Source organism: Odocoileus virginianus, chromosome 1, assembly GCF_023699985.2.
Source record: "Odocoileus virginianus isolate 20LAN1187 ecotype Illinois chromosome 1, Ovbor_1.2, whole genome shotgun sequence".
NCBI lineage: Eukaryota > Metazoa > Chordata > Mammalia > Artiodactyla > Cervidae > Odocoileus > Odocoileus virginianus.
The window spans coordinates 70707222-70727560 of NC_069674.1; the positions used below are offsets into that span (position 1 = coordinate 70707222).

The window sequence follows — 20339 nt, forward strand, 5'->3', positions numbered from 1 at the left end:
ACCCATGTCCCTGTAAATTATCTTGCCACTAAATTATCTTCACTTAAAAAAAAAATTATCTTCACTTAAACCCTTTGCATAGAATCTTGTTTTCTGCCAGGACCTTCCCTGATTTAAGGTCTCTTCTGAATCTGAGATTCTACCGTTCTAAGCCTTGATAGTTTCCCAACTCATTTTTGAGATATAACAAAACCTAGCTAAAGAGGCAGTTAAACTTAACTGACTGCCCAAAGATTTATAACAATAGTAACAAAGTAGTGTTGAGAAAATGAAGCACCTAAACCCCTGCCCCCTTGTCCTACTGTGACTGCTTTGCCAGCATCAGCATTTGTGATTCAGCCAGGAATGTTTAATAAAAAATAGGCACAGAATTTAAAGACTATTTCAAAGACTTCTGCTTAGCAGTTCTTTTCACTCATTGAAGCAGCAGATAGGAACTGAAAAAATAAAGCAAGCAAATAAGACCAGAAAAATTTTATGTGAATTAAGCAGTACGCTGCTTTATATATTTCTTACAATGTGCATAGTGCTCACACGGTGTGAGCATGTCTTGAATAGCAGTTCATTAGTGGGCTGTGAATTGCACTTTTTTAAATATATCTATAGGTTGTTCTCCAACCAATTAAGTTGAAAATAGGGTTTTTCCCCCAGATTAATAGCTGAGCAAGAGCCTGGAGAGTCTTCAGGGCATTGAGATTGATTCTTTGTACTTTTGAGTTGTAAGGAAATCTGGCTTAAAGTAAAACATAATGGCTGCAGATTGCAATGTTCCTCATTAGCAAAGCTCAGGCTTTTGAAAGGAGTGATTTAGGATTTTCCTTCAGGGAGGATCAGGCTGCAATATCTACACACAGTTTTTGCTTCTAGACTTTATTTACCAAGAACTTTAGAAGACACACAAAATGTCAATCTGTCACTTTGTCTCAAATCAAGGTGCTTCTAAGATAGCAGATCTTTTCAGGCATGAATGATTCATGAAATCATTTCTCCACCTTAAAAATAAAATGATGAGGTGAATGACAAACAAAATGGTTCATTTATTTATGGCATATAAATGGAAGTTTCTTTGGGAAAATATATGCTATATGTATGCACATGTATATAGATACATACATTATATAGGAAACTGAGTCCTCCTTAAATCAAGTTCCCATGCTGAGTTTATGATTAACTACTATATCTAAAACTTTATTCCTTTTTTTGTCCTGCCAGTTATTTTTATTGTATATAAAAGTGATATTATTATATACACAACTAATAATTACTCAGTTTATATGGCAGTTAAATTTCCCATGAAAAGTTTCTCTTAAGTCCTTAAAACAACATGGTGGTCAGCTGATATGATTACCTTATGGATGAGGAAACTGAGGATCTGAGAAGCTAAGATGACACAGCTTTGAAGAAATAGAAGAGAGATGCTAAAAACAACCTAGAACTCTGACCAAATTCTATTCTTCATGGCTTCTATTATTCTAAGGCTTTACTTCTACGAGATGTCTCAGAAATTTCTCAGAACAACCTCAGCCTTGAATTTTATGGTACTGAACACATGAGTTCATTTAATATGGATGAAATAAAATTCATCTTTTAAGGTAAGACAAAAATTTAAACATACAATTTTTCTCTGCCCATTTGGACCTCCTCCCACCCCTCTGGGTGTGCACTGTACATCTGCATTATGCATTAACCAGGCCTCCCCCAGGGCAGAAATACCAGCTGAACCATGAAGTTCAATTTTTCTTCTGGTGCCAGTCATGTAACTCCTTCGAAGATAGTATTACTTACTTATAACCTTATTAATGTTACTAGCTATATTATTTGTATTCTGCCTATTTTACAATATTATTGTTTCTTGAATTACCAAATGTATGACTGACTCTCTTATTAAAAATAATGACTGTGATTTGAAACAATTAACCAAATATATAATTCTATATGATCAATAATTGTAATAGTGCAACTCTAGATATGGGAAGAAGCAACAAGAAGGAACCATTTCCTGGACCATGACAGACTAGTAAGACAGGTGGGCTTTTGGCTACTGTTAACAAGGCCTAGTCCAATAATAACACATTGAGTAGCCTGTCAATGAAATCCTTGCCTGATCTGAGAATGAGTGTTTCTAGCACCATGGGACACATTGATCATGAAGTGACTCTGAAATCTAGCAAAAATAAGACTAAAAAGAGGACTCTGTAAAATAAAGAACATAGCCCACCATCCAGTTCTACAAAGATGAAGTCATTAGTTGCTGTAGTTGCTGACCTACAATATGCCTTGAAAGGAATTCAGGGCAAAGATCAGGATGAAGCATTTTGGATTCTGGGAAAACTGGCAGATTGGCCCTCAAATAGTTAAATATTTTCAGGAGAAAACTTTAAGAACTCAGTTTCTTGCATTTTCCCATCCTTACCTCTTTGAAACAGTCCTCAGAGCTTTCCAGAAGACTATCTTCTGGGTTATAATCTTCAGGTTGACTTGAATAAAATTTTCTGTTTCTTTGTCAGATTGACTATTAATTTTTTGGTCAACAATATAATGAAGAAAAAGTTGTTCAAGGAGATTCTCCATAAGATATCCTTCCTGTTCTCCCTTAGAAGATCTATAGAAAAATGGAGATAGTCTTTACTAGCATAGCAAAATTTAGTGGGGCCTGGCATACTGGTCCTCATACAAAACAATTTTATCATTTGAATCACTAACACCATTTTCAATAAATTCTAACAACCTTTATTAAGTAGTAGATTACACACTTACTACCTTCCACCCTTGAGTTGTTTTAATAATCTCCATGAGAATCCTTTGAGAAAGTTATCACTGGCCTTGTTGGCGAGATGAATGCAAACCAATGTACCGACCAGGTAAAAGAAAAGGTGATCTTTCTGGGTGAGTCCCCAAAGTGAGTATCTGCAGAACTGAGCTTTGAAGGTCAGGGGAAATTGCAAGGTAGTAAGCAGTCAGAACTTCGGAGGAAAGAACTGGAATAGATTTTCTTAGAATATTGGTTGGAACCAGCAGCAAAGTGTCCCAGTGGTGAAATAGTTTTCTGTCTGTGACCTAATTGTACTGTCTGAATTCAAGTGGACTTCATGAATTCAACCAATCAGCAAGTCCATTAGATCATAGCCTTTGTGGATTTGGCTTTAAAACCAAGTCCATTCCTCAAGGTTCCATCTCACAGAGATGAATCCTTTTCCTGTTGCATCAGTTGTATGTTCCCATGTGGTGCTAGTGGTGAAGAATTAGCCTGCCAATGCAGGAGACTCGAGACGTGGGTTTGATCCCTGGATCTGAAGGATCCCTTGGAGTAGGAAATGGCACCGTACTTAAGTATTCTTGCCTGAAAAATTTCGTTGGCAGAGGAGCCCAGTGGGCTATAGTCCATGGTATTAAAAACCAAAGACATCACTTTGCTGACAAAGGTCCATGTAAGTCAAAGCTATGATTTTTCCAGTAATCATGTACAGATATAAGAGTTGGACCATAAAAAAGGCTAAGCGCCAAAGAATTGATGCTTTTGAATTGTGGTTCTGGAGAAGATTCTTAAGAACCCCTTGGACTGCAAGGAGATCAAACCAGTCAATCCTAAAGGAAATCAACCCTGAATATTCATTGGAAGGACTGATGCTGAAGCTGATGCTCCAGTACTTTGGCCACCTGATGTGAAGAGCCAACTCAGTCAAAAAGAACCTGATGCTGGGAGAGATTGAAGGCAAAAAGAGAAGAGGACGACAGAGGATGAGATGGTTATATAGTATCACTGACTTAATGGACGTGAATTTGAGCAAACTCCAGTAGATAGTGAAAGACAGGGCAGCCTGATGTGCTGCAGTCCATGAGGCCACAAAGAGTTGGACACGAGTTAGCAATTGAAAAACAAATTGGGATGTTAAATTTAACTTAGTGTTCACTCTGTATCAGTCTGTTTTTTCTTAATATTACATATATTCACTTATCTCAATTACACAGTAATTCATATAGCAACTTATTATAAAAATAGTAGATTTCTCAGTAAATATTTATTTAGTCATTCATTGACTAACTTTTTGGGTGTTTACTCTGCTCTGGGCACCATGCTAGGCTTTGGGGATCTGTTGCTGACACGGAGCCTGTTCTCATGGAGTTCACACTCTATAGTCAGCGAGACAGATATCGAATAAATGGTCAAATGCACCAGTGCAAAACTGGGATTGCGACATGCCAAGGAGAGGTGGACAGGCTGTGTACGTACTCAGTGGATGGGAACCTGTCAGATTCGGGGAAGTCAGGAAAGACTCCTGTGAGGAAGGTCCTCTGAGCTGAGGAAGAAGATGCGTTGTGGATGGTGATGCAGGCAGTGGGTGCAGCAGGGACTGCTGGGAAGTAGAGGCGTTGGAGTCTTAGCTCCTGTGGAAACCTGTGATACTTTTAAGACTGAGGTTTGCGGAGTCCAGTGAGACAGGTAAGGAGCTTGTCTTCATTCTAAGAGGTAGAAGGCCAAAATCTGTGTTTTACAAGGGAACTCTCGCTACTGTCTGTGGAAAATGGATCAAAGCATGCCAGAGAGGGTGCTGGTAGACCAGCAAAATAATTTACAATAGTCCATGGAAGAGTCATCTAGTCCAGAAGAGGCTAATTTTAAACTGTCAGTTCAGGAAGTTATATCTGAGATGTCTTCCATCCCAGCTTGTTTAAGTACTGCTGTTTTTCTTTATTTTCCTCTTTATTCAGACTTTTTCCCTTTAGTCACCGATGCACAGTTTAATTGATCAAATGCATTAAGAAATAAATGAATTGACAAAAGGTTAGTTTCTATGGCATCATTTTGCTTGTGAGAGAAAATGTCTTAAGTTTGGAGCAGTGCCATATAAAAGAACTATTAAATGTTACTGATGCATTGTTTAATATCACTCTTGCTTCTTAAATCACAAAATACATCTGGTGACGTCTGAAATTTGTTTCTTGAGTTGTAACATGTGAAAAGCAGTCCTGTGAGTCCACTGGGATTATGAGTAGCTTCTGTTTTCTTTGTGTAGTGTGTTGGGTAAGAACATAGACTCCAGACAGCCTGCCTCCTTTGAATCCACTTTTGCTTATTTCACCAGCTTACCTCACAGTGCTGTTGGGAGAATTAAATAGGTTAAACCACTTAGTACAGAAGCTGGCATGTAAGTGCTCTCAGTAAGTGGTCATTACTGTCATTATTTTTCTCCCAAATGTTATTTCCTAATAAACACATATTATTATATGCAGAGCTATTTTTCAACATAATGATATGCTTTATTTTTATGATGATTTTCAAAATCAATAATATTAACTTTAGTAATTGTGGTAAATAGGCTCTCAGTGTGGGATTTTAGGTTTTTTTTTTTTAACTTTTTATTTTGTATTGAAGTATAGCTGATTAACAAACAATGTTGTGATAGTTTCAGGTGAATAACAGTGAAGGGACTCAGCCATACATATATGTGTATCCATTCTCCCTCAATCTCCCCTCCCATCCAAGCTGGCACATAACATTGAGCAGAGTTCCCTGTGCTATACAGTAGGTCCTTGTTGGTCATCCACTTTAAATATAGCTATGTGTCCAAGTTTACTCCAAACTCCCTAACTCTCCCTTTCCCCTATTCTTCCTCCGTGGCAGCCATGAGTTCATCCTGTAAGTCTATAAGTCAAATGGAGTTGTTTTTAAACTGGCAAATATGATCGCATAAAAATGTTAACAATGTTTATCTCTAGATGCTGGGGTGAATGGTGTTTTTTTTATCTGCTTCTTTGCATTTCACTGTATTTTCTTAGTTTCTAAAGCGAGCATGCATTGTTTTGTCATCTAAAATGTTGTTTTTAGTTGTCTTTATAACTTAGCTTAATGCCAACAGACAGATAGAAGCGTTAGAGAAACAGTTCTTCAGAACAACACACTGTTGCTTGAAATTTGTCCAGGGGCCTCATCAGGAATAAAGGTGATTGAGCCCAGTGACCTGCTGGTCCACATTGGGCACACCTAGGAAACAGGGTTGGCAAAATAGTACCAGCTGTGCTTGCTTCTTAATACTTTTAAGCTCCTAAATACAGTCAACAACCTAGTGACAGCTGTGTTGTGTAAGAACTGGTGATGCTACAACACTAATCTACTATCTACACTGAAGCTCAGTCCCAGTAAATATTCATGCTAGGAGCAGCTGAACTCTCCAGTTCTTTAATATATAAACATCAGATTAAAGCTCCACAGATGCAGTGACTTGCCTGCATCCCCAGAGTACTTTAATCCTGGTATCTGCAGTCTCCATGACCATTTGCAAGGTCAAAAGGTCAAGGACGTAACCAGATCTTATGCCCCTAGTGTGATGGCTCTACGACCCCGATCCGTCTTCCAGTACGAATAGGCAGGAGACGTAAACAGAATTCGGGAATCAGACCTCATAGCTGAGTTGGGACAGGTATTCAGAGAACAGATACTAGGAGAAAGGTGTATTCCAGAAGGCGGGACACACTGCCCAAGCCAGGTGAAGGGGGATTTAGCTCCTAGTAACTGGGATCTCCCAACTGATGAGGGGCAAGGCCTGGAAGGACAGAACAGGTCACATTTGGAACTCCAAGCAGTGGGATCAGGGAGGCTTGTTAGCTCGTGGTAGAACCATGTTACTGGACTGGCCTCATGAGCAGGACTCTTGTCCTTGATCCTCCTGGTGAAGGAAGGATTATGAGAGTTGGGAAGTTTGACAGGAGGGTCCCAAAGAGGGAGACTTAATAATGGATGGAGCACCAAGACGCAGACCCTTGGGAACCTGGCAGGGGGCCAGATCTCAGAGCAGAAGCAGGAGGGCAAGAAAGGGCAGCGGAGGTGGGCGGACATTGCAGCCAGGATTAGCCTGCACACCGGCCCAGAGCTGGGCCGCCCTTCCTGGAGTAGAGGCTGGAGTGGGTGTGAATGGCATCACGGTATGGGGGGAGCGGGAGTTAAGTGGTCGGGGACGAGGTGGAACCTGATAGTAATCAAAATAGCCACTGCTCGATGAGCACCTACTGTGTGTCGGTCACGTTGCTAGGACTGCGTATGCTTTCACCTCAAAACACCCCTGTGAGGAAGGTATAATTATCTCTATTTGATAAATGAGGAAACTGGGGCTTAGAGGATGAGTAATAGCCTAAGGTCATAGAGTTACAAAAGAGCAGTCTGAAATCTGTGTGACTTCTAACCCAGGATCTTGCTCCTCCAGGAACACATTTACTCCTCACTGTATCTGAGCACGGGTGACCCCAGGTTTTCTGTTCTTGGGGGTAACATCATACATGCGACCTGTGATTTATGTAAAACAGTAAAATTTCTATTCTTGGGAAAGTCAAGTCGAGCATGGAGCTGGTAGTCTCAATAATGGATATTTGTACTTCTATATTTTAATAAGTGAACTCTGTCCTTTCAGAAAACATAAACATTCCTGGTAGTAACTTCAGAATTTTTCCTGGCCATTTTGCTAATTCTGGAAACCCTGAAAATAATTAACTGATAGCCATTGGAACCCTTTTTATACAAAACTAGAGAAGTTTTTAAAAGATTAGACACTGCAAATTGAAAGAAATTGTCAATAGGAACAGGAATTCTGGCGGGAGAGTTTGAGGTCATGGGTTTCTGAAGGGACTTTGAGTCCCAGTCCGCTTCCCCCTCTTCTGTAGCAAAACTAGCAGTATCACCGCCTTCTCCACTAATCAAATAGCACATAGGTGAGAGCTGGCTGCATCTTTGTCTTTTACGAGTATCTCAGTTTAAAAGTTGAATCACAACCTCACAGTGACCATATTTTAGAGTCAGAGGAAAGAAGCAGGGAGGGCTCAGAATGAGCCAGGTGGTAAGATCCTCGGGCACAAACCTGTGGTCCCACAAAACCAGGCTTACTGACCCCCAGCACTAAAGAGAGGGAGGAGGGAAGCATTTTGTAAAGCTTAGGTTCCTTCTGAAGGATTCCGAGAAGGGCGTAAGGGAAGCCGGCCACAGCTCTTGTATTGAACGCTGTTTCTGCTGTGGGCTTAAGAGAAGTAAACCACCAGGTGGTGGGTATGGAATGGAGGCTGGTTTAGCAATTAGGAGTCCCCAGCAAGAGATGAGAGTAGTAAGATGGGCTGAGGCATCCTTGAAAGGAAAGAAGCAGTCATTCAGAGAGGAGGGTTGTGGCGTTTTACAGACTGGGGAGAACAACGGTTTCTGTTAGCTCTGCAGCTGGCTGTCTGCTCCTCCTCCCGGGCTGATTGACAGCAGGGCTGCTTTTTTCTCCTTTTTCAGTTCAAGATGTGTTTATTCATCTTTTAGTTCCAAGTAGGATTTTCCTCTTTCAAAAGGGTGGAGGGAGAACAGGGGGAGGAAAGTTGATTGAGCCCCTTGCTCTTCCAGCTGACCTTCCTGCACTGTGATCTGAACCTTGTTTCAGATTTTTTTATTATCATTGATGGCTCGGGCCTTCAGCCTCTCTCTATGAAGCTATGTTTGTATCATAACCTGGATGAAACATTGAAAAACATGCTTATAAAATCCTAAGTGACAGAAAGATGGAGGGACAGAAATTTCTGGATGAGTGGACTGAGCAACACCGCTCAGTGCCCTCCAGGCCCAAACACCTTGAGTAAGGCATCTCTAGGCAGTATCTGAGTTACCATGTATGGCTCTTTGTTTAAACCAAATCATGCTCCCTACCCCCAACACACGCTCCATATTTAAAACTCCTAAGTGGCTCCTAAATAATCTGGCCTCTATCTGCCTTTCTGATTTTATCTTCTGCGTCTCTTCCCTTCTCCCAGTCGTCCAACTACACTGGCCGTCTTTCTGCTGTTCCTGAACTCTAACCTCATTCCAGTACTCAAGCCTTTGCTAGACTTCGCTGGAATGTGTGGTAATACGCTTACAGAGATTAAAAAAAAACACAAAAAAAACAGAGATTTTGGACATGAGTAACTCATCATCATTAAGTCTCAGCTTAAATTTCATCTTTTCAAAGATACCTTTCCAGTCACTTCTGTCTAATCCCTCCCGCCAGCCCTGTCTCTCTCATTACCTCTTTAAATATACGAATGTCTATAGCAAAAGAGAAGCAGGCTCACAGGTATAGAAAACAAGCTAGGAGTCACCATGGGGAGAGGGGAGGGGCAGGCTAGGGGTACAGGATTGATACAAACTACTATGTATAAACCAGGTGTAACAAGGACATATCTTACAACACAGGAAATTATAGCCATTATTCCATTATTTGGTAATGGCAGGTGAGTGTACGCTCCTCGGTTTTTGTCTCATCACAATGAAGATTTGGAGTGACGGACATTAAAGCCCCCTCGGCGGGTCACAGTTCTCGGGTCTTGGACAGACTGTGTTATAGCTCTTAGATAAATCAGTGTTACAGCTCTATTTTATTCAGATAATAGCAGGAAAATCCATCTTCGAGGCGTGAGGGCTCGTCGATCCAAAGACACAAAGAAGAGAAGAGCGCCCCATCGCGCGGCAGAGGGAGGGACAGAGCTAGCTTTGGCTCCTCTTTTTATGTTTTTCTCTCCCTGGGCCTGTCCTCTGTAAATTGGGCCAGCCAGGAGTGCTGTTTCTTTAACCTGAGGTTCTCACTCCGGTCCTCGGACCTTCCTTTGTTCTATTTCAACGGGCTTTTCCCTTCCAGTTCTTTTAGCCACTGCCATTTTGGACTCTTTCCCCCTATTCTAACTACCTAACATTCCCCCCTCAAGAGATGGGAGGCCCAGTTTTTGGGAATAGGGGTGTCGAGGTCTCTCTGGCTACTTCCTGCTGAACTGGAACAGCGAGGGGCATTGGGCCTCCCCCTCTTGCTAGTCTCAAGCCTCAGAGTCCTCATAGTGGTGTCCATCTAAGGGTGAGAGATATTTTCCATGGTCGGCTGTAGTTTTATATCTTTGTTGAACTGGCACTGCATGTTGCAGCTTGACCTGGGCAGAGACAAGACAGGTTAGACAATTGACAGTACATGGAACAGTCATAAGCAGCATCAGTATGGCATAGCAAGGACTAGTAGGGGCATTAGCCAATTACAAATTTACATCACCAGGATGGCTCAAGTCCCTCTTTGTTTAGGGATTAGAAGATCCATCTCCTGTCTGTTTTGGAGTACTATGTCTGTCAAGCTGTGTTGGCTCTTTAGAGCTGTCCTGAGAAACCTTATCCCCAGAGACCAGGTTTTGGGGGTGTTCATTAGAATGGCACTCATTTGTAGTTCTGAATAGGTATCTGAGATCTCCCAGGGGCTCACAGCTGTATTGCGTGTCCTCTGTTTTCTTCCATGGCGTGACTTGTGAGTAGTGAATCCAGGAGTCATGTCCTGGCACCTTGACCGCTGTGGGAGTAGAAAGTATTACAGGGTAGGGGCCCTTCCATGTGGGCTGGAGTTGAGCCTTTGGGGACCCATCTTTCCAGACTTTAATTAGGACTTGAGTCCCTGGAGCATATAGTGGTGACTCTTTAGAATCTTTTGGGTCCTGGTTCACACCCCACAAGCGTATATCCTGTTGGAATTGCCCAATGGCCATGGTATAAGACTGGAGGGTCTGAGCCTCTGGATCTAGGAAGAGGTCATTGACATGAACAAAAGGCCTCCCATAGAGCATCTCATAAGGACTAAGACCAACCTGTTCCTTAGGGGCAGTACGGGTGCAGAGGAGAGCTATTGGTAAAGCCTCCTTCCATCCCAGGGAGGTCTCCTGGGTTATCTTTTTTATTGCTGATTTTAAGAATTGATTGTCTCTTTTTACTTTTTCTGAAGACTGAGGCCTCCAGGCACAATGGAGATAAGTAATGCCCAATGCTTTAGAGACCCCTTGGGTGACCTTAGAAGTAAATGATGTCCCATTGTCGCTTTGTAATGATCTGGGCAGACTAAATCTTGGAATGATTTCATGGAGCAGTGTTTTTTTTTTTTTTACCACCCCCTCAGCCTTCTCAGTCCAGGTGGGAAAGCCTTCGATTCATCCTGTGAATGTATCTATCATGACTAATAAGTATTTATACCCTTGAGAAACTGGCATCTGGGTGAAGTCCACCTGCCAGTCCTCTCCTGGATAGGCCCCACATCGCCGGACGGGCTGGGCCAGCTGGGGTCCTCGAGCTCCTTGGGGGTTTAACTGGCAGGTGGGACAGGAGGAGACCACTCGTCTTACAGCTGTTTGGGGGTCTGATCCTCTGAAGGACCTTTCTAGTAATCTTTGGAGGCCTTTTCCCCTAAATGAGTGGTGGCGTGTAAGGAGTTAACCAACTTCCATGGGAGGTTCCCAGGCAGGAAAAGGATTCCCTCCTTTTGGAACCACCCCATATGATCTTCTTGAAAGCTCTCACTCTTAGCTTTAAGAGTCTCACCTTCAGTATATGAAGGAGTTTCTGGCAGATTAGTCTGTGGAACTAAGGTGGCAACCCTTATTAGATCATTGTTCTCTAATACTGCTCTCTTAGCTGCCTGATCCACTGCTTGCTTCCCTCATGTCACTTCCATGCTCCTTTTTTGGTGTCCTTTACAGTGGGAGACTGAAACCTCAGTGGGCAGAAGGACTGCCTCCAAGAGCCTAAGGATTTGATCACCATATTTGATTGAGGACCCTCGGGTGGTCAAGTGACCCCTTTCTTTCTAAATAGCTGCATGTGCATGTAGCACCAGGAAGGCATACTTGGAGTCAGTGTAAATGGCTATTCTTTTTTTTTCCCAGCTCTAAAGCTCAAGTCAGGGCTATGAGCTCAACTAATTGGGCCGAAGTACCTGGTGGCAGAGGCTTAGCCTCTATGGTCTCAAAATTGGAGACTACTGCATACCTGGCTCTTCTTTTTCCATCTAAGACAAAGCTGCTTCCATCAGTATACCAGATTTCCTCAGAATTGGTCAGAGGATCTTCTGACAATTCCTCTTAGGGTTTTGTCCAGTGGTCCAAGGTTTCTAGACGGGAGTGAAAGGGGAGAGAGCCCTCAGGGGTAGGCAGGAGGGTGGTTGGGTTAAGAACCTCACAAGGGGATATAATGAGGCCTGGATTTTCCATCAGTATTACTTGATATCTGAGGATACTTTGATCAGACATCCATAAATGACCTCTCCCATTTAGGAGTTGTTTTATTTGGTGACTGGTAAAAATAGTTAGTTTGCCCCCAAAGGAGAGTTTTAAAACATCTTCTATCATGGTTGCAATAGCTGCAAGATTTCGAAGGCAGGGGTGCCAGCCTTGGGTGGTTGGGTCGAGTCTCTTGGATAAGTAAGCTACAGGCTGGGGCTCAGATCCTAACCTTTGAGTTAACACTCCCAAGGCTATTCCCTCTCTTTCATGGACATAAAGTTGGAATGCTTTTTCTGGATCTGACAACCTCAAAGCAGGTGCCTGAGTTAAGACCTGTTTTAGTGTAGCCTCTGCCTTCTTTTGAGAAGTTTCCCACATCAGTGAGATTGAATCATCTCGTCCCTTCAAGCTTTCATATGAGGGCTGGGCAATTAGAACATAGTTGGGTATCCAGATTCTACAATACCCAGTTAGCCCCAGGAAAGCTCGCAGTTGTTTTCCAGTCGTGGGGGAGGGAAACTGGAGGATTTTTTGTACCCAATCAGAGGACAGCCTCCTAGACCCATGTGTAATCTGAATTCCCAGGTAAGTGACCTTTGTCTTGACCATCTGTACCTTAGCATGGGAGACTTTATATCCCTTTTCTGCCAAAAAGTTTAGAACCTGAATTGCATGTTGTTGGGCACTTTTCTCATCTGAAGAGCAGATTAGCAGGTCATCTACACATTGTAATATTTTCCCATTAGGTCCCAGGTCCAGATCTAGGAGATCCCGGCTAAGGGCCTGTCCAAACAAGTGGGGGCTGTGTCTGAACCCCTAAGGTAATACTGTCCAAGTCATTTGTTGGAGTTTTTCTCCTGGGGCCTCCCACTTAAAGGCAAAAAGATACTGGGATTCTCTAGCCAGTGGTATGCAAAAAAATGCATCTTTGAGATCCAAGACTGTAAACCACTTGGCACTGGCGGGGATTTCTCCCAAGATTACATAGGGATTGGGTACTGTGGGATGGAGACGACTACAGATTCATTTGTGATCCGGAGATCTTAAACCATTCGCCAGGTTACATCCTTTTTCTTTACGGAGAGGACTGGGGTGTTACATGGCGAACTGGTGGGGACCAATAGCCCATAAGCAAGGAATTTATTTATTAAAGGCTGCAGTCCCTCCCGAGCCTCTCTTTTGAGGGGATATTGTTTCCGGTTAGGAAACCGAGTGGGATCTCGGAGAACAATGATGACTGGTTCAGCTTGGTGGGCTCGTCCAGGAATCCCCTGGTCCCACACCTGGGGGTTAATTTTGTCCTCCCATAGTCTTTGGTCCCTCTCTATTGGAGGTGTAATGGGTTCCTGGGTAGTAACCAGAAGCTGTAGGGCCCTAGGGGCTGAAAAGCTCCCCATCACAAGGGTGGTCCCCAGTTCAGTGAGTATGTCTCTTCCCGTTAAGGGAGTAGGACACTCAGGGACCACCAGGAACTGGTGGGAGAATATCTGTCCACCCCAGCAACAAAGAAGTGCTTGGGTGAATCTTTTAGTAGTTGCTTTTCTTGGAGCGCCCAAAATGGTACAGGTTTGGGAGGAGAAGGCTCTGGAATAGGAGATCAAGACAGAGTAGGTAGCTCCTGTGTCAACCAAGAAATTCTCAGACCTACCTGCCATATCCAATTGCACCCTTGGCTCCAGCCCCGTGATGGTTATCAGTGACAGGCGGGCTGGCTGGAGTGGGCCGCTTCAGTCCTCTTGAAACATCGTGAGGGAAGGCTTGGCGCTTGACCTTGAGGCTCTTGGGTCCCGAGGGCAGAGTGCCGCCCAAAGTCCCAGTTGATGGCATTTGTGGCAAGCCATTCTAGGAGACTTGTGATGGTTAGGACACTGTTTGGCCCAATGCCCCGCCTGTCTACAGATTAGGCATTTGCCTTGTGCCTTGTCATTCAAGGGCTCGGGGTGTGCCATAGGGCTGCGCTGGGGGGCGGACAGCATCTGGGCATGCCTTGTCTCTTTCCTTCTCTCCCTCTCCTGGGCCTTGGCCTCCTTCTCCTGTTCTCTGTTATAAAAGGTATTGGTGGCTGTCTGGATCATCTCAGCTAAAGAGGCAGCAGAGTCCTGCTGCTGTAGCTGTTGTAACTTAATTCTGATGTCTGATGCACATTGGGGCAGGAATTTATCCTTTAAAATCACCTGTCCCTCATGAGAGTCTAAGTCCAAATCGGTAAATTTTGGTGGGCCTCTTTTAGCCTTTCCAGAAAGGCACTGGGGTTCTCATTGGGCTCCTGAGTTATTGCTGAGACCCAGGCATAGCTGATTACTTTTTGTTGAGCTGCTTTTACTCCTGCCTTCACACAGATTAGAAAATGATCCCTTTTCCAGATGTGCTCAGGGTCATTATAATTCCAATTAGGATCAGAGGAGGGGACTGCAGTTTCCCCTACTGGGTATTTATCACTGGACATGTGAAGCCCTGTTGCATACCTCTGGGCTTCCTTTAAGACCCTAGTATGTTCAGGGTCAGATAAAGTGTGACTGAATATGACCATGATGTCCTTCCATGTCAGGTCAAAGGCCAAGGTAATATGTTGGAACGTATTTATATATTTGCCTGGGTCATCTGTATAGCTTCCCAGGTCTTGTTTGATCTGTCTTAGTTCTAAGAGGGAGAAGGGCTTATGGACCCGGGTTGGTCCGAATTCTCCTCCAGTTTTTTTTTTTTTTTCTTCTCCAGTTTTTTTTTTTTTTTCCTTATGAAAACATTTATTATAACTATTTTATTTTTTATTTATTTTTAAAAAATTTTTTTTCCATTTATTTTTATTAGTTGGAGGCTAATTACTTTACGTCATTACAGTAGTTTTTGTCATACATTGAAATGAATTAGCCATGGATTTACATGTATTCCCCATCCCAGTCCCCCCTCCCACCTCCCTCTCCACCCCATCCCTCTGGGTCTTCCCAGTCCACCAGGCCCGAGCACTTGTCTCATGCACCCAACCTGGGCTGGTGATCTGTTTCACCCTAGATAATATACATGTTTCAATGCTGTTCTCTTGAAACATCCCACCCTCGCCTTCTCCCAGAGTCCACAAGTCTGTTCTATACATCTGAGTCTCTTTTTCTGTTTTGCATATAGGGTTCTCGTTACCATCTTTCTAAAGTCCATATATATGTGTTAGTATACTCTTCTCCAGTTTTAACTAAGGGACATATTCGAGCTGGCTTTTGTGGAGGGGGTGTTCCTGGATATGGGGGCACGCTTGGATACAAGGAAGAAGCACCAGGCAACTTGGGAGCTGTGGGAGGTGAGCCTTCATGGGGGGTGGGGGGTTCCTTCTCTTGGTTGCCTGTGCCTAACACCCTTTGCCTAGTGGGCTCACTTTTAGGACATACAACAATCCCATACTTAAGACAGAGTTCCTTCATATTTCTTAGTCTAAAGAAAATTTGGACATAGGGGATCTCTGTCCATTTCCCTTGTCTTTTGCAAAATAATTCTAATTGCAGGATGGTATTGTAATTTAAAGTCCCATCCTCAGGCCAGTGTTCCTCGTTCCCCAGTGGATACCGTGGCAACGCAGTGGCACAAAAGAATTTTAAACGACTCCGCAGAGTTAGAGGATCGAACAGCTTCCAGTTATCAAGGATGCATCTCAAGAGCATCTGCTGGGAAGTGGATTGGTTATTTCCCATCTGAAAGACAGTCATGACAGGGAGGAAAAGAAAAAGAAGAAAACAAAAAACTAGTAGGCTTTCTGAAGCTTATCCTACCCAGTACTGTTGCAACCTGAGAGCCAGGCATCCCTGGGTCAGGGTGCAGATCCCCAGGCAGGCTGAGGCGTGACAGCCTCCCGAGAATTGGATCCCTGAGCAGGTTGAGGCGTGACAACCTAGGACCAGATCCCTAGGCAGGTCAAGGCTTGATGACCTCCTCGGACCCCTGAGGAGATTTTGGGCGTCTCCAAGGTCTCCTTGACCAGTGCTACTGATCAAGGGGTTGGATATTATACAGTACTTCCCTCCCTAGGCCAGCTATTTTCTGGTTATCCCTCTAGAAGATTGTAGAGGCAATGTTGTAGGTCCTGATGGGGCTGAGGAAAGGAGCATTAAACAGGAGGGAAGGGGCGGGGGGCAGAGCACAACCTTTGAAAGAATGACGTAGCACAAAGGTATAATGTAAACCAATTAAAATCAATTGGGTCCAAGATAACAAGTCAAATTTAAGTAAACTTTAATCTCTCATCTGTAAACCAAAAGACACACCCAGAGGTGACAGAGCAGCTCTAAGGCACTGACAAAAGACAGAGGAGTGGGTGGTTCCCCAATGGCTGGGATGATCTTCCCACTCATTAGCATATGAATTAACACCACCACCACCACTCCCCCCTCTCGCAAAACCTAGCCAGGCCACATTCTATGGCCTGTGCCCTGTAGAATGGGCGCTTATCTGTGAATCCTGACAAATCCACCTCTTACCTATCGCCTTGTCTCTCACTGAATTTTTGCAATGAGACATCAGAGCCTGAGCTTGATTAGCTCCTGAAGCCGGGCATCCTGGGTTTTGGTCGGGCTCGAGTCCCGGGAGAAAGAGCTGAAGGAAAGGAGGGAAAAGCGGTGGGAAAAACGTGCCAAGCAATCCCCTTTCATAGCCTGCTGGAAGATTTGCTAAATTCTTGACCGGTGCTCACAGTTTTCATTGGTCTGATTCTTGGCCCAGAGAAGAGTAAGGACAGATGAACCCCCACCGGCTTGGGTAACAGCTCCTGGGGCCCAGCAGACAGTGCCTTTGGGACAAACCGAAGAATAGCCTCCCCAGAGTCCCTCAGTTGCGCCCACTGCCGCCCGTCTGTTTGCAGGGGGTTCGAGGAAACAAGAACTGAGAGATTGTAAAGGAGTTAAGATTTCATTAGGCATATGTCCCTCCAGCCACAGGGGCCAGGCCCTCCTACCTTAACCGGAGGTCTTCTGCAATCTGAGGCTGAGCCGCGTGGGCTTCCTGCTGAGTTGGTTTTCCGCAGTCCGGTTCCCAGCACGACGGGCCTTCCCCGGCGCTGGGTTTTTCCGTGCTCTGCTTCTACCGCGGAGCTCCGCCGAGTTGGGCTCCGGCTGCGCGTGGCCTCCTCTGCACGGAGGTCGTCTCAGCCAGGTTAAACCCGAGTCGCGGCACGTAGACGGCAGGCGAGTGTACGCGCCTCGGTTCTTGTCTCGCCACAACAAAGGTTTGGAGCGGCGGACATTAAAGCCCCTCGGTGGGTCACAGCTCTCGGGTCTTGGACAGACCGCGTTATAGCTCTCAGGTCTCGAGCGGACCGTGTTATAGCTGTTCGATAAATCAGTGTTACAGCTCGGTGTTAGAGCTCTATTTTATTTAGATAATAGCAGGGAAATCCATCTTCAAGGCATGAGGGCTCATCGTTCTATTTTCACGGGTTTTTCCCTTCCAGGTCTTTTAGCCACCGCCATTCTGGACTCCTTTTCCCTATTTTAACTACCTAACAGTAATAACTTTTAATGGAATATAATCTGTAAAAAATACTGAATCACTATGCTGTACACCTAAAATTAATATACTATTATAAATTAACTGCTTCCCCCCCCCCCCCCCCCCCGCCAAGAATTGAAAAGGAGAGAACTCTCCAACAGACACAACTCTCCAACTCTCATGGGTCTTGCTTCCACGTCTTATTAGCCTTGTGCCCTCAGAAAAGTTAATTAGCCTCTAAAAATCTCAGCTTCCCTCCTCTAAAAAATAAAGAGTAAAATAATGCTTAGTGCCTGAGTTTGTTATGAGGACTAAAAGATTTGTAAAGCCCTTAGCATAGTGTCTGGTATGTGGAAAATTTACAATAAGTGGTGCCAAAAAATAATAAGCTGAATCTCAAGTATTAAAACTCTAAACTGACAAAAGAATATGGAATAATACAGCAAAGGAACATACAGAGATGACTACATTATAAAGAGAAATGCATGATCAAAGACAAACTGTAAATTACCATCAGTCTATATGTTGTGAAAATACTACATAGGTTTTTCTAAAGTATGGAAATGATAACCTCATTTCCACTTGAAGGAGGTTTTCTGAGTAGATTTGTCATTTTTACTTTGTTTCAAGAAAATGGAAGGCATATCCAGATCACTCAAGTAGCAGAGGGAGGGTATTTCTTATGCCTAAGAAAGGACTCTGAATGTAGACAGTTTTATGAGTGTTACTCAGACTGGTCTGTAAGGACAGAGTTGTTAACTAAGCTACCATAAAATTCTAAAGTTGTGGCCTCTGCCCAGCAGCACACAAGGATGCAAAGCTGACAAGTCAAGCATGGCTGCCTGCCTTCTACCTCAGTTAAGAGACTAATCAGCAGATTGCTGTGTGAGGCAGCTCATACTGTTAATTCCATTTAAAAACTGACTTTGAAGCAAGGTCAAGAGAAATGCTAGATTGTATGTACAATGAGTATCTGAGGACAGCCTTGAATTAAATCATCACACTCATCAGCCTCATTTCTTTCTCCAGGGCACTGGAAGTCTTGCAGAAACAAATTTCCTGTCCTCTTGTACTTCCCTTCCATCCCCCCCCCAATTTGTACTCCTGCCCAGCCCCAAGTAGATTCTTCAGAATTCAGTAAATCATAACTTATTTATTCAGTCCACAGACACAATAGGAGTGTCTGCTGTGTGCCTAGCGCAGTAGTAGGTGCCAGAGGTGTAAATATGAATCAAGCAGAGTACCTGCATAGAGTAGCTCACATCCTGGTTTGGGGAAACAGAAATGGAAACAAATAGTCACGCTATAATTTGCTCCCTGCTTTAATAGTTCTCTGACAGCATGAAGGAGTACATCAAGGCTGTATATTGTCACCCTGAATATTTAACTTATATGCAGAGTACATCATGTGAAATGCCAGGCTGGATGAAGCACAAACTGGAATCAAGATTGCCGAGAGAAATATCAATAACCTCAGGTACGCAGATGACACCACCCTTATGTCAGAAAGCAAAGAAGAACTAAAGAGCCTCTTGATGAAAGTGAAAGAGGAGAGTGAAAAAGCTGGTTTAAAACTCAGCATTCAAAAAACAAAGATCATGGCATCTGGTCCCATCACTTCATGGCAAATAAATGGGGAAACAATAGAAACAGTGACAGACAGGGGGACTGCAGATGGTGACTGTAGCCATGAAATTAAAAGATGCTTGCTCCTTGGAAGAAAAGCTATGACCAACCTAGACAGTATATTAAAATGCAGAAACATTATTTTGCCAACAAAGGTCCATCTAGTCAAAGCTATGATGGCTGATTCATGTCAATGTATGACAAAAACCACTACAATATTGTAAAGTGATTAGCCTCCAACTAATTAAAAAAAAAAAAAAAGCTATGGTTTTTCCAGTGGTCATGTATGGATGTGAGAGAAAGCTGAGCGCCGAAGAATTGATGCTTTTGAACTGTGGCATTGGAGAAGACTCTTGAGAGTCCCTTGGACTGCAAGAAGATCCAACCAGTCCATCCTAAAGGAGATCAGTCCTGAGTGTCCATTGGAAGGACTGATGTTGAGGCTGAAACTCCAATACTTTGGCCACCTGATGTTAAGAATTGGCTCATTGGAAAAGACCCTGATGCTGGGAAAGACTGAAGGCAGGAGGAGAGGGGAATGACAGAGGATGAGATGGTTGGATGGCATCACTGACTCAATGGACATGAGTTTGAGTAAGCTCCAGGAGTTGGTGCAGTCCATGGGGTCACAAAGAGTTGGACATGACTGAGTGACTGAAATGAACTGAACTGAACTGACCACATGAAGGTAGAGTTGGCCATTCTGCTTTGAGAAGTTGGGAGAGCTCCTCAAAGATGGTGATTCTTGATTTGAGTGTTGCGAGATGAGCCTGAGTGCTTAGGGGTGAAGCCGGGGAAGATCATTCTAAGCAGAAGAAGCAGTGTGTACACAAATGCAGATAAGTGAGTGGTTGACATGCAGGCTCTGGGTGGACAGGGAGGCCGAAAAGGTTGGCTGAAGAGTGACTGTAACAGCAGGAACATGTGAATGTGAAATTCAAAGTTAAACCATGTTTTGCCTCAGCTCTGAATTTTGGAATTGGAAGAGATCTTAGGGATTATGTAAATTAACCTCATAGAGGCTCAGGGTACTTAAAGACTTGTACACAAGAGGACCAGAAGCAATCTGCTGGGAGGAGAAAATATTTTCCCCTTCCCCTCTTAATTCTTTTGGCTGGTTGAATAATTAAAATGACATAAGACAGATAAACAGATGAAAAAAATTTAATTATGAATGTACTGTGCTTAGCTGCTTAGTCATGTCTGACTCTTTGCAACCCCATGGACTGTAG

The 20339-nt window shown here is 43.6% G+C and overlaps 1 protein-coding gene across 4 annotated transcripts in view; it reads left to right on the forward strand.

Annotated features, from left to right (window-relative positions):
• The window catches only part of NAPEPLD (N-acyl phosphatidylethanolamine phospholipase D), a 94067-nt gene that overhangs the window by 15420 nt on the left and 58308 nt on the right, over positions 1 to 20339 (forward strand). The window contains exon 1 of one of the 4 annotated variants that reach the window (XM_070469671.1): positions 15284 to 15304. The exons of the other annotated variants lie outside the window; for them this stretch is intronic. The gene's annotated coding sequence lies outside the window, so the exon portion shown is untranslated. Of the gene's footprint in view, positions 1 to 15283; positions 15305 to 20339 lie in introns of those variants that run through there. 4 annotated transcript variants of the gene reach the window in all.